The 14,629-nt window shown below is 42.0% G+C and overlaps 1 long non-coding RNA gene and 1 other non-coding gene across 2 annotated transcripts in view; both read left to right on the top strand.

The window, feature by feature from the left end:
- LOC118534127 (uncharacterized) overlaps positions 1 to 14,629 on the top strand; it is a 171,905-nt gene that overhangs the window by 14,779 nt on the left and 142,497 nt on the right. The window contains exon 3 of the long non-coding RNA XR_004916510.2: positions 13,808 to 13,956. This is a non-coding gene — a long non-coding RNA (uncharacterized LOC118534127). The remainder of the gene's footprint in view (positions 1 to 13,807; positions 13,957 to 14,629) is intronic.
- LOC118534165 (U6 spliceosomal RNA) lies at positions 9,268 to 9,374 on the top strand. The gene has a single exon (XR_004916528.1). It is a non-coding gene; the product is annotated as a U6 spliceosomal RNA (small nuclear RNA).

Below are 14,629 nucleotides of genomic sequence, written 5' to 3'. Positions count from 1 at the left end.
GAGGACATGTTGCTGATGAGGTAAGCTGATCATTAGTCTGATGATAAGAATTTCCTGCAGGATGGATGGATTATGAGAGCCGAAACCCCAGGGACCTACCAGAGAAGCTTTGGCAGTTGCAGGTATTGTGGAATTGGCAGGATGGTCACATGTGGAAGTGGTAGGCAGGTGACCAACGTGACAGGAATTTTGAGTGTAGCTTTTTTGGGAGGATGATGGTGAATGACCAGGATGGAGTAGTTATGAGGGGAGCAAATTTGGGAGCCAGATGAAGCATTAAAATCTGGAAAATGTGAAGTTTGAAGGGTGGAGGCTCCCATACAGATGTCCCACCAGGCAGTTGGAAGTGTGAAACTCCTGGCCGAGAGCAAATCTGGGCTGTCTCCTGTGTTGAGCTGATTGTTGGTAGCCTAGGAGAGGACGAGATGCCTGAGGGAATGTGGGGACAGATCAGAGAGCTGAGAACAGAATCTCTGGGGAAAAGAGACAGGTTTGGGAGGTTTAGGCTAGAGTAGCACCTGAGAGAGGAGAGTGCTTTGAGTTACAGCAGAGACCAGGAGGACACCATGTCTAGGAGCCCATGAGGTGGAAATTAAAAATGAATGCTGATTGCTGGTTGGGAATTTGATGATATTAAGAGGCTTCATGAGTGTTTTTAGGTGTGATAATGGTATTGCAAAATGATCTCATGTTTGGTATTTGCTTTAAAACAAACTGGTGGGCTGTCTTAAAAGAGACACACTTTAGATTGAAAGATACAGGTAGGTTGAAAGTAAAGGATGGAAAAAGATACACCATGCAAACAGTAACTAAAAGACAGCTGGGTTAGCTATACTATTATCACACAAAAGAGACTTTAAGATGGAAAGTATAGGGGACAAAGAAGGACATTTAATAATGATAGAAGGGTAGGAAGGCATAACAATTATAAAAATATATGCCCCTAACAATATAACCTCAAATACATGAAGCAAAAAGGTGACTGAAATGAAGGGAGAAATACACCATTCAAAAGTAACAGTTGGAAACTCCAATACACTACTTTCAATAACAGATAGAATGAGGCAGAGATCGATAAGGAACTATCTACAGAACACTCCATCTAACAAAAGCAAAATACATGTTCTTCTCAAGTGCACATGAAACATTCTCCAGTTTAGAATATTTGCTAGACCATGAAACAATCTCAGTAAGCTTAATAGAAGAGAAAAATAGAGAAAGTCAATGAAACAAAAAGTTGGTTCTTTGAAAAGATCAACAAAATTGACAAACTTCTAGCTAGACCAAGCAAAAAGGGGAAGAATCAGGTGCGTATAGTGAAAAATGAAAAAGGGATGTCGCTACTGATCTTACAGAAATAAATAGATTATAGGAGAATAAGATCATGATGGATTTTTCAGAAATAAACCAGGTTGTAACTGCATTATGAACAGCTGTACATCAACAAATTTGATAACCTAGATGAAACGGACAAATTCCTAGAAACACACAAACTACCAAAACTGACTCAAGAGAAATAGAAAATCTGAACAGATCTATAACAAGTAAAAAGATTGAATTAGTAATTAAACTTCCCACAGAGAAAATAATAGTCCCAGATGGCATTACTCATGAATTCTACCAAATATTTAAAGAAAAATTAATACCTATCACAATCTCTTTCAAATAGCAGGAGAGGAGGGAACACTCCTGACACATTTTATAAAGTCAGATATCATAATATGTGGATACAAAAACCAGGCAAAGACATCACATCAAAATAAAACTATATACCAGTATCCCTTATAAATATAGATGTAAAAATCTTCAACAGAATTCTAGTAAATTAAATCCAGCCACACATAAAAAGGATCATATACATGATCAAGTGGGATTTATCCCAGGAATGCAAGGTTGGTTAAATATCTGAAAATCATCCAGTATATTTTATCAATAGAATGAAAAGATAAAAACCACATGATCAGCTCAGTAGACACAGGAAAGGCACTTGACAAAACCCAACACACTTTTATAAATTAAAATCACTCAACAAACTAGGAATAGAAGATGTAGTGGGTGAGGGGCACTTGGGTTATGCAGTTGGTTGGGTGTCCAACTCTTGGTTTTGGCTCAGGTCATGGTCTTGGGGCCCTGAGATTGAGCCCTGCACTGGGCTCTGTGCTGGGCGTGGAATCTGCTTGGGATTCTCTCTCCCTGTCCCTCTGCCCCTCCCACTTGTGCTGTCTCTCTCAAATCAATCAATCAATCAATCAATCTTTAAAAAAAAAAGAAGATGGCAGGGGGTTGAAGATCGCCCTCCCCAATATGTCCATATTCCAGAACTTGTGAATATTACCTTATATGGAAAAAGTTCTTTTGAAGGTGTAATTAAGTTAAGGATCTAGAGATGAGATCACCCTGGATTATCCAAGTGGACCCCAAATCCAATGTCGTGCTAAGAGACAGAAAAGACACAGAGACACAGGGAAGAAGGCCATGTGAAGATGGAGGCAGAAATTGGAGTGGTGCAACCATAAGCCACGGAGTGCGTGTGGTCATCAAAAGTGGGATGAGGCAAGAAAGGATCTCTTGCCTTTAGCAAGATTGCAGGATATAAGATGAAAATACAAAAATCAGTTGAATTTCTATACACTAGCAGTGGACAATCTGAAAATGAAATTAAGAAAGCAATTCCATTTATAATAGAATCAAAATGAACATAATATTTAGGAATAAATTTGACCAAAGAAATGTAAGGCTTGTACAACTAAAACTTCAAGATGTTGTAGGAAGAAATTAAATAAGACCCAAATAAATGGACAAACTTCCCATGTTCAAGGTTGTTAGAATTGTTAAAATGGCAGTACGTCCCAAATTGACCCACAACTTCCACATAATCCCTGTCAAAATCCCAGCTGGCTTCCCCTCTCCACCAATTGACAAATTGATTTTAAAATTCATGTGCAAATGCCAGGAACCTAGCATAGACAAAAAAGATCTTGAAAAAGAAGGACAAAGTTAGAGGACTCACAGTTCCTGGTTTTAAAATGTACTATAGACTTAACAGTAATCTAGACTGTGTGGTACTAGCATAGACATATAGATCAATGGAATAGAATTGAGAGTCCAGAAATAAACCCTCACATTTACAGTCAATTGATTTTTGACAAAGGTGCCAAAATAATTCGACTGGGGGAAGAATATTCTTTTCAACAAATGGTTCTGGGAAATGGAATATCCATGTGCAGAAGAGTGAAGTTAGACCCCTACCTGATAACATTTACAAAAGTTAAGAGTTAAAACTATACATTCTTAGAAGAAAACAGAATTAAATATTTGTGACATTAGATTAGGCAATAGATATTAGGATGCTAAAATACAAGCAACAGATATATTGGCCATAATAAAAAATATAACAATTTTGTGTTTCCAAGGGCATCAATAAGTAAATGAAAGGAACCCACAGAATGGGAGGAAATATTTACAAATCATATATCTGATAAAGGACTTGTGTCCAGGATAGAGAAAGAACTATTATAACTCAGTAATAAAAAGATAAATAACCCAGTTTAAAAATGGGCAAAAGATATGCATAGACATTTCTCCAAAGAAGATATACAAATGTCCAGCAAGCACATGAAAAGATGCTCAACATCATTCATTCTTAAGGAGAAGCAAATTAAAACCGTGAGACACCACTTCACACCCACTAGAATGACTGTAATAAAAAAGACAATAACAAGTGTCTCAAGGATCTGGAGAAATAGGAACCTTCATACGTTGCTGGTGGGATTGTAAAATGGCACCCAGCTGCTTTGGAAAACAGTTGTACACTTTCTCAAAAAATATTACACATGGAGTTACCATATGACCAAGAAATTCTACTCTTAGGCATATATCCAAGAGTACATCCTCTTGAAAGTTCATAGTGGCAGAATTATTTGTAATAACCAAGATGGAAGCATCCCAAATGTCCATGATTGAACAGAAGTGGTATATCCATACAATGGCATGTTATTCGGCAGTTAAAAGGAATGAAGTATGGATGCATGCTACCACATGGATGAATCTTGAAAACATTATGCTAAATGGAAGAAGTCTGTTACTAAAGATCACAAATTGTATGATGTCATTTATGTTAAATATGCAGATAGACAAATCCATAGAGACAGAAAGTAGATTAGTGGTTGTCAAGGGCTAGGTGGAGGGGAGAATGGGGAACGACTGATAATAGGTAAAGGGTTTCTTTTGGGGCAGTGATGAAAATGTTTTAAAATTAGACAGTGGTGGGGCAGCTGGCTGGCTGAATTGGTAGAGCATGTGACTCTTCATCTCAAGGTCATGAGTTCAAGCCCCACGTTGGGTGTAGAGCTTACTTAAAAAAATAAAATAAAATTACATTAAAAATATAATTGGATAGTGGTGATATTATAGAACTATGTGAATATACTAAAACCCACTGATTGTACACTTTGAAAGGTTGAATGTTATGCTAGGTCAATAAAGCTGTTAGACATTTCAAATTATTTAAAACTAAATAAAATTAACAGTGTAGTTACTCAGTCACACGAACCACATTGTAAGGGCTCATAGCCGTATGTGGCTAATGGCTACCATACTGTACAGTGCGGGTCATTGCAGAAAGTTCTGTTGGACGGCCCTGCAATTGCCGGATGGCAGCTCCAGAGAGCCCGGCGGGCACTGCACACCCTCCTAGACATCTTCCAGTGAGGACTGTAAGTGATGTATCAGTGCACTGGTTACTTCTTGGGATGAAGCTGATGAAAATCTGTGTCTGTATTGCCCCCTAATAGGATGCAGTACTTGGCTTGGTTGAAAATATGCATGTGAGCAGGGTAAAAGAGATGAAACAAATATACCAAAGCATCAGGTGTGATTATTTTGAGTAAGGGGAATATGGGCCATCATCTTGCTTCTGGCTATTTGTAGTGGATGATTCAGCTAGAGTTCTTGTCTCTCCTCCTACCCCCTTCGTGGTCCAGGTGACATTGTTTGAATTCCTAGAAATTGCCATGCCTCTGAAGCTATGGCGCTCTGTTTGGATTTCCTCATCCCATGAACCAGTTAAGATGACTTGAGCTGGGTTTGTATAAGTCAATAATGGTGAACACTGGGGGCTGGGATCAGGGGCTTCGTTATACTAGAGTCACTACTCAAAAAAAAAAAAAAATCCCATTGACACAGTGAATGGTGGTCAGCAGTATTATCTGATGCAGATGTTCAGAAATATGCCAGTTAACTTGGCAATGTCCGGGGTGGGGGGGCTTTTTAGGAGAATGTTGTGGAGAAAACCCAGAAAGTGAGGGGTGTTAGGAGTGAGGAAGGTGGTGGCATCAGTACAGATGTCTTTTCTCGAAGATTTTGGGGGCTTAGGAAATAATAGTAATTGAAAGGAGTTTTGATTAAGTAAATTGTCTATAGTCTCTATATATATTTGAAATATTTTTTCACTTAAAAGTAATATAAGTTGAAAATTGGAAAAATAGAGAAGAGTAGAATGACAAAAACAAACCATTACCCATTGTTCTGCTGAGAAAGGACACCATTATTAGTGTTTTTGTGGGTTTTCTGTCAGTCTTTATTCTTTACCTGTTTATCTCTACATATTAGAGTCTACTTCATGCACAACTTTGTTGTCTGCTTTTTACACTGCATATTATTTCCTTGTGTTGATAGCATCATATAATAATGATAGCATCATATAATTAGAGTATCTCATTGTATCTATCTCATTCTATCTCATTGTATAGTAAGTCATTTTTCCATTTGGGGTAATTAAGCTGAGGGAATGAGATCCCACGGAAGGGGACAGTATATGGACAAGGACCCCCATCCAGGTTAGCGCTGGAAGGGAGGAATAAGGCCAGGCCTCACTTGAGGAGTTGTGTGGGAGGACAAGTGAAGGATGATTGAAGACAAATTTTGAGTTTGAGAAGGTTGCTGTTGAAGAAAATCATGTCAAAGGGCCTCTGTAAAGTAAGAGAGAAAATTTAGAACAGCTGAGGTGGGGAATTTGGTTGGGAGTTGACAAGAACTGGGTTGAAAGGGTTTTCGGAGGAGCACTGAGGGAATTCAGCTGAGCCTGGGATTACTTGAGGCCAACTTTTCCTGAATTAATCAGCCACTGAACTCCCTCCTGATTAAGGATAAGATTGGGTGTGGTGTTTGGGCTGAGTCTGCTACACTGGTTAGAATCCTTAATGATGGAGGTGGATGGCTTTGTGGTTAAGAAGGTGGGCTCAGGGGCAACCACCTGGATCTGAATCCTGGGTCTGCCATTTACTGGTTGTGTGGACTTTGGCAAATTACTTAACTTCTTTGTGTCTTGATTTCTTCACCTGTAGTATACACAGTGATATTAATATCTATTTCTTAATATTTGTTAGGATTAAGTGAGAAAATCTATATTAAGCATTTACAACAGTGTATGGAACATAATAAATATTAAATAAATATTAGCTATTATTATGATTGAGTTGGTTGCAGGTAACAGAAACTCAGTATAACTAGATTAGGGAAAAGGAAGGATTTATTGACTCTTATAAGTGGAAAGTATAAGAAACCAGGCGTTGCTGGATCCATTTTATTCTCTGGAATATCTTGAGACTTCACTTTCTTCTGTGTTGGTTTACTTTTCAGGCAGGCTGTCTGGAAGATGACCACCAGCTTCTCTGTGTTTACGTCCTATTAGCTGGGCAATGCCAGCAGAAGACAGAGCACCTTTTTCCTGAAAGCTCCAGCAGAGGGCTTTGGAGCTGGTTCTTACTGGCCTGACTGGTGTTCCCAGCCCATCAGTGATCTGACTACTGTGGCCAGGGGAATTCAGTGCTGTCATTGGCCAGGCCTGAGTCACACTTAACCTTTAGAGCTGAATCACATGGTCTGAGGGTAGGATGGTACCAAAAGATAATGAGGTGTTTTTATTAGAGGAAGGATAAAGGATACCGGGCAAGCAGAAAGTCATTTCCACTATACCAGCAGAATGGACAAAGTGGAGAAGGACTGTGAAGAAGGCAGGCAAACAGAAAGAGAATTTGTGCCAGGTGGTGAGGCTACTAAGTGAGTGAGAGAGTGTCATGGAGGGTGGTAGAACAGTTTCCCAAAGTGTGTTCCACTGATTGCCAATTCAAGCAAATGTTAACAGGGGTTTTTGTGACAAGGGTTCCATGGAGGAGGAAGTCTGGGAAATGCCAGTATGTATACTACGAGATTTTTCTCACTTTTAACACACTTTTATACCTGGTGATTCTCAGGACAGAGGTATAGGACCTGCGATTCCCAAATAGATGGGACTGTGGCGCCCTTATTCAGTGGAGCATTTTGTGGGATTAGTATCTGTGGACCACATTTTGGGAAACATGGTAGAAGAGGATGGTGATGAGGTTGGGGAGTGGCAGAAGAGACTTCTGGAGTGTTCGCAGGGGGACAGTGGTCTCCAGGTGGCTGTGGGCACTGAGGAATGGACCCCTTCTCCTCAAGCATGGAGTCAGAGGTGTAAGGGGAGGTGAGGAGGGTGGGGATGTTGAGGAGTACAGGAACTGGCAAAGCGGTCTATTGAGCAGAATGGCGGGGCTTGGATGGGGGGGAGCCCAGAGTTGGGGGGAGGACAAGATCTCAGGTGGGGAGACCCCCCCGACCCCATCTCTTAGGATGCTTGGAGCTCTTTTAGCCAGCTTGTTTAGATCTAGCATTTTAATCAGAACCTGGTCAGTGAGCTGAATTTGGGAAAATTGGCTTCTCGAGAAATGGATAAGTCATTTAACTGACTGTGGGTAAAGCTGAATCCGGAGGACTTTGAGGCCAGGAGAGCCTGAGGAGTTGATGGCACAATGTTTGCGAAATTACCAACAGAGCTCAGCCATAGGAAGGACTGACTCCTCCCATCACGCAGCAGGGATTCTGGACGCACAGACTTCCTCCACCTTTCCCTCCTCTCCCTCTGCCTTCTGATTTTTGTTCGTTCTGTTCAGATGTTGGCATTGTCATGGCCTATACTAGTTAAGTTCTCTTGTAACCCCAGTTTGTCACCTTTCCTAGATTTTGCTCTGTAGTTAACTGCATTCAGTTTTTTTTTTTTTTTTCTGCCAAGTCTTGTAGAGCATAGCCCTTGTACTCACAAGTTCTTCTTTTTACCTCTTTTGGATTCATTTATGGGTTGGCTAGATTTTATCACTAGGAAGGGTTTGATGGGTACTACCTTTCTGAGAACTTCTCTGTTGTCTTTATAAACGATGACACCTCGGCTGGGTTAATAAGAATTTGGAGTCACATTCTGCTTGCCCCCACCCCCTTGAATTCTGTAAGGGGTGGTTTTCCATCTCTTGACATTGTTACAAAGAGGAGCATGGAGGCAGCCAGACTGTGTCCCCGTGTAGCTGACCCGATTACTCTGCCCACTGGGATCTTGACTTCTAATTGACTTAATCTGGGAGGACAAATTACTCTTTCATCTGCAATTTTGGGTCTGTCTTTATTTTAGAAGATTGTCTTCTCTTATGTCTTTGACTACTTTTCTGTTTTCTGACTAGTTCTGTTGCTGTTGTTCTTAAAGAGATGGGGTATGCTGTGGGGCTTGGTTCCTGAGGGTCTCATTGTATTCTTTGGGTAGATTTCCTCTGGGCACCAGGAGCCATGGGCTTGAAGCTGCTCCTGCCACCCCAGCTCTTACTTGCCAGAAGGGTCAGGTGTAAAATGGCAGAGTGCTCTGTGCATTGATACATGGGCTCTGAGCCAAGCTGGCCACCCCATCACCTCATTGCCATGTTTGATGGGGTACCTAATAATTGGTACCGTTTGTTGAATACTCCTGTATGTGCCTTTTTCAGGGATTTTTGTTGTAAAAAGAAGGAGAGAAGTGGGGTGGTCTCTGGAGGGAAAAATAGGGTTAGGGAAGGCTATGTTTTTTCTTTCAAGAGCTTGTTTATATGCTGACAGGGATGATCTCGTAGAGAGAGGAGCATGATTCTGTGGGAGAGAGAGGAAAGAAAGCTAAAGCCGTGTCGTCAACTAGGCAAATGGATTTAAAGCATAACTAGGAAGATAGGCTGTAATTAGACATTTTGCTGAAATCTGGATATCCTGTACTTACAAGACCCTCCGGGCCCCACCCCCTTGGAGGGCAGCAGTGGGTCTGGGGGAAGAGCCTGAGGCTTTGCCAGTGAGAGACTAGATCCCCCAGGGCCCTGTGCTTCAGCAGAGGGGCCCCGGACAGACTGGGTAACCTCTCTGAGACTCGGTTTCCATCTCTTGTAAAATGCCAATGATCCTGTGCTTGCTTTGACAGCACATTTACTCAAATTGGAACGATACAGAGAAGATTAGCATGGCCCCTGCACAAGGATGACATGCAGATTTTTGAAGCATTCCATATTTAAAAAAAATTAAATAAAATGCCAATGATCCCAAGTATTAAACAAGATGATGCAAGCAGAACATTCTGCAAGGAAAATAAAAGTGATTTCAGTTCCATCATTGAGAGATAACCATGTTTAACATTTTGATATATTTGTGTACCAGTCTTTTTTCCACTTATGTAAATATATACTTGAAAATAGTATTCTTTATATACTGTTATGTTACATGCATTTAGCACTTAAATACATTAAGGACAATCTTCCGTGTCATTAAATGTTTTTCTATAACACCATTTGAAAAAAAAATGAATGTAGGTCATTCCAGCAGAAGGACTCATCAGACTCTGTTTTAAACAGTTCCTGATTGTAGACAGCATGTCAATGGCTCCTTACTATTTTCTATTCTAGATGTGGCCTGTCCCCTTTAACAATTATTTGCTGCCCCCGTCGAAGACACGAGGGCAAGCTTATCAAACAGGAGGAAGCTGTGAACTTGAGAGAGAGATGTTGAATGATGGAGTCGAGATGCAGGGGAGACCCTGACTGGCAGGAAGAATGGGCTGAAACAAGCAGGAGAAGCTGATGAGGGCAAACTCTACTGTCTGAACAACGGTAACAGCTCACAAATCTAGACCACACATGTGGACATTAGGGGAGAGCTAATGAATATCAGGTGACAAAAAGACAATGGGGTTGATACGATGTGGTTGCTCCTCAAGCTCATGCAAAACAACCCAATAACCTCAGGATGTGTCAGTTTGAGTACAGCGTCCAGACCATGGGTCAGTGGAATGTTGATAAGCTGGAGCTCAGACAAACAGAAGGTGTTCAGGCTGGTGAATGATCTAGACCATGGCTGTTCAATAGAAATATAACGTAAGCTCACTCACTCTACTACCTCTCATCTACCAAAATTTAAAAATTTCTAGTAGCCGATAATAGATTTTAGGTAACCCAGTGTCTTCCAAAGATGTTCATTTCAGTGTTAATCAATATAAATAAATTATTAAGGAGATATTGCAAACTTTTTCCCCCTAAGTGCTGAGTCTTTGAAATCCGGTGTATATTTCACACTTCCAGCCCATCTCAATTCACATGCTAAATTTTCAGTGGTTAAAATAAAATAGAGTCCTACCAAAACAATAAATTGTGTTTAATGGGAAACTATGTAATACTTCAATTTTAATTAAGTTTAATTAAATTTAATTATAATGCTTTAGTTTTTTAAAATTTACATTTCAAATAATTACAATTAAATGAATAAAAACTGAGCTCCTCACTTGCACTAGCACCGCCTCAAATACTCGGTAGCCACATGTGGCCGGCAGACAGCGCAGGTCTGTGCCCTGCGCTTACTGCTCCAAGTGTGGTCTCTGTATTGGCAGCATCCGCCCTCCCCGGGGGAATTGGTTAGAGATGCAAGTCTCAGGCCCCATCCAGACCTCCTGAGCTGAGGTTTTTGCATTTAAGCAAGTTCTCTGGATGATTTCTGTGCTCATTACAGTGGTTTGAGAAGCAGTGGTTAGATGTTGGGCCATGATTTGGGGAATGTCTGAAGCAATTGAGTATTATTTTGCATGGAAAAGAAGCCTCTAGGAAGCTGTATAATGACCTTCACATGTTTAAAGGCTTGTGTGTGGAAGGTGAGGGAGAGGTAGTCCCAAGTAGAAGAGCGTGGACTACAGGTGGAGGTGGGGCTGGGGTGGGAAAAAGGAAGCCAACTTTTAATTTTATTTATTTATTTATTTTTAAAGATTTTATTTATTTATTTGACAGAGAGAGACAGAGCGAGAGAGGGAACAGAAGCAGGGTGAGTGGGAGAGGAAGCAGGCTTCCCGCAGAGCAGGGAGCCCGATGCGGGGCTCGATCCCCTGGGATCATGACCTGAGCTGAAGGCAGACGCTTAATGACTGAGCCACCCAGGCGCCCCAGAAACCAAACTTTTTAAAGCTTCCATAGTTAACTATTTCACTGAATCCTTGTTTTTTTTTTTTTTTTTAATTTATTTATTTGAGAGAGAGAGAGAGTAGGGGATGGAGGGGCAGAGGGAGAGAATCTCAAGAGGACTCCACACTGAGCATGGAGCCCAATGTGGGGCTCAATCTCATGACCCTGAGATCATGACCTGAACTGAAAGCAAGAGTTGGATGCTTAGCCAACTGAGCCATCCAGGTGCCCCTCTCACTGAATCCCTGTAACAACAGAACTGGGCCGGGAGGTAAATCAGATGGATCTCAGTCTGCTAAGTCACTCCTCCCCTAATCACTGTGCATCCTGGAGGAAGAATTATTTGGCCACTCTGAGCCTCAGCTTACTGTCTGTATGATAGGGAAGATAAAAACCCCCATCCAGGGCTCACGTGAAGACCATGGAGGCAAGGGCCGTGTTTGCTGTATTCACTACACCATCTCTGGGCTTGGCACAGACCTGGCACAGACTCAGCCTGCAATAACGATTTCTTTGTACGTTGGGCAAAGCTCTGACTTGTGAACGATGACCATGACTACTACTAGCAGGCTTGTGGTTTGAGGTGACAGGTTGTGTTTTTCAGTAGACACAAATGAACCCAGCCCCTGCTCTCCTTCATCTAACTGAAAGCCCGTTTTTTATTTACAGTCTCAATTGATCTGGATTGATCTATCCTCGAACCTTTTCATCAGGAGAGTGAAAACAGAAAAGCAAGGAGGGGGGTTCTGAGTTCCTCCACCTTCCCTTGCTCAGTGGACAGTGATGGGCCTCTGGCCACTTTTCTACAATTGGGGCAAAATACCTCCAGACATGGTACCGAGTCACTCCAAAGAGGGAGGGCAACCTAGCCTATCAAAGCATTTCTCTGCAAAAGACCTCATCACAGATTCACTAAGCCACATCTGTGCTTCTGTCAAGTAAACAAAGAATATCTACTGCTCTCAGGCAGGCACTAACATTAGCCGAGTGAGGGCTCTTTGGGGACCTGGGAAAGGAAGTTCGCATTTGAAAATGAACCACTGTACGTGGATTTATAGCTCTGCTTTTCCGATGGAGAGGGGCAAATATTTTTCTCTGGGAGATTAGAATTTACTAGTGGATTCAAGTGTAACTTTGGAGAGGGGCAGAGGTATTAGATGTGGCAGTATCACAGTATTGTTTTATTGGCAATTAGATTTCAAACTGGCACAAATGTATGAAAATAAGTCTCAATTATGGGCCTGTGAAGTTTCTCCACCATCTGTCAACAGTTTGCTCCTTATGCCGCAACATGTGTACCTTTGGAGGGGAAATGATTTAATAGCCCAAGTGAAGAGGTACAGCTCACCAAATTATACTGGAGTTTATAGCCAATGCCTGCATTTGTGATTTCTGATGCAGAGAAAGCAAATTTAAACTTGCATGCATGCGTGTGCGTGCGTGTACACACACACACACACACACACACACACACACACACACACACACACCTCTTTCAGGCTGCAGCAGAGTTAGGGGCAGTGGTGTGCTGGTAAATGCACAACAACTGGTTCTCTGGGGAAATTACAGCCCTGATGTGCAGTGCCTGCCTCTTCCTTTGGTGTAAACACCCCCACAGTGGCTGATCTCATACGGCCAACATGATGTCCCTGAATGTGGAGTTTGGAAGAGATGCGTACCGTCGTCTCATGAGCCAGTGGGAGCTGGCTTCAGTAAGGGCATTGCTGGTTTGCCTGTCTAGAATCTGCTTTCCCTTCTGGTAAGCGTGCCCTGATTTTTCCTGAAGGTATCCACCCCCTACCGTCTTCTTGGCCCGTGTGGTTTGGGTAGGGTGACTTCCTCACCAGCTCCAGGGGTGGTATGTGACCCAGGCCTGGACCAATCAGTGTGTCCCATCTCCCTGGACATTGATTGGCTCAGGGATGGGCTTGTGCACCAATCTGGCTCTGGGAGTCAGGCCAGGACTTTGTTTGAGTTGGTGATCTTAGAGCTAAGGAGGTGTAGCCTGGATCGACTGGTGTCTGGGCATGGGGACAAACACAGGAAAACAACAGAGAGAGAAAGAATGAGAGAGAGAGCGAGCATGGGCCCCAATAATATTGTTTGCTCCTGGATCCATCCCCGCTTCAAGCTTCATGCCTGGACTTTCTGTTTATAAGAATCCACAAATTTCCATGTTTCTTTATCAAGTGCATCACTTCTGACAGAAGGAGTCTTAACTGATGAGTTTGTTCCTGGGAGCTATACTTGAAAATCTCGGGGGCCTTTGGGACCTGCTGCTTGTGTAGAGTGTGAACCCCAGGAAGCCATGACCTTGTTTATCTTGGCCATCATTACTTTCACAGAACCCAGCACCGTGCCCGGCATGTGGGAGATGCTCAGTAAATTTTTGTTGAATATCTTGTGTCAGGCAGGTTTTGCTGTATTATGATGCAGTAACAAACAGCCCCCAAATTCATTGGCTTATAATAATGGCTTATTTCTCTCTCATAATTTTTGTCACTTAGGATGGCTACAGCTCTGCTCCATGTATCTTCATCCAAGGATCCAGAGTGGTGGAACAGCCTCCAGTAAGGACGTGATAATCTCATGGCAGAGGGGAAAAAGAACAAAGGCAGCACCTTGTGGTGGCTCTTAAAGTTTCTGCTTAGATAAGGTACTCCTCATTTCTTGTCATGTTCTGTTGGTCCATGCAAGTCACATGGCAGGGAGGTATACTCCATCCACAGCAAGACACTGCATGCCACAGGCAGGGGTAGAGATTGATTATCAATCCTCTTACAGGTTGGGGAGTGAATACATGGGGTACAATAATACTGGCAACCACATAAAGAGAGGCTGTGGGAACACAGTTAGACATTTTCTTGTGAAATTGAACATTTGAATATCCACTGACCCAGCCATGCCCCTCCCAGGTGTAGACCCCAGAGAGCCTCTTGCATATGAACATTACATGTATGCAGACATGTGCAGAAATGTTTATAGCAGCATGTTTAGTACAGCACAAAGCCCTCAACAACTGAGACAACATCAACGTCTGTAGACAGGTGAAGGGACATAGACATCAGGATACACTTTTACACAGAGGTATAACATGCAGCAGTTCAAATGGACAAACCTCAGCTCTTTGGAACAACATGAATGCACCTTAGAAACATAATACTAAGCAAAATATGCAAGTCTGTAGAACACTATGTGTAGTATAACTCCAATTGTAGAATTCATTTATATGTGCAAACTGTGCAAAGAATCATAAAGGAATGATAAACACAAAAATTCAAGATGTGGCTATTTTGCAGGGGAAGGCTGTGGATGGGATAGGTGGATAC

This window comes from Halichoerus grypus, chromosome 7 (genome assembly GCF_964656455.1).
Source record: "Halichoerus grypus chromosome 7, mHalGry1.hap1.1, whole genome shotgun sequence".
Classification (NCBI taxonomy): domain Eukaryota; kingdom Metazoa; phylum Chordata; class Mammalia; order Carnivora; family Phocidae; genus Halichoerus; species Halichoerus grypus.
The sequence above is the reverse complement of the archived record's forward strand: the minus strand, read 5'-3'. Positions and strand labels throughout refer to the sequence as shown.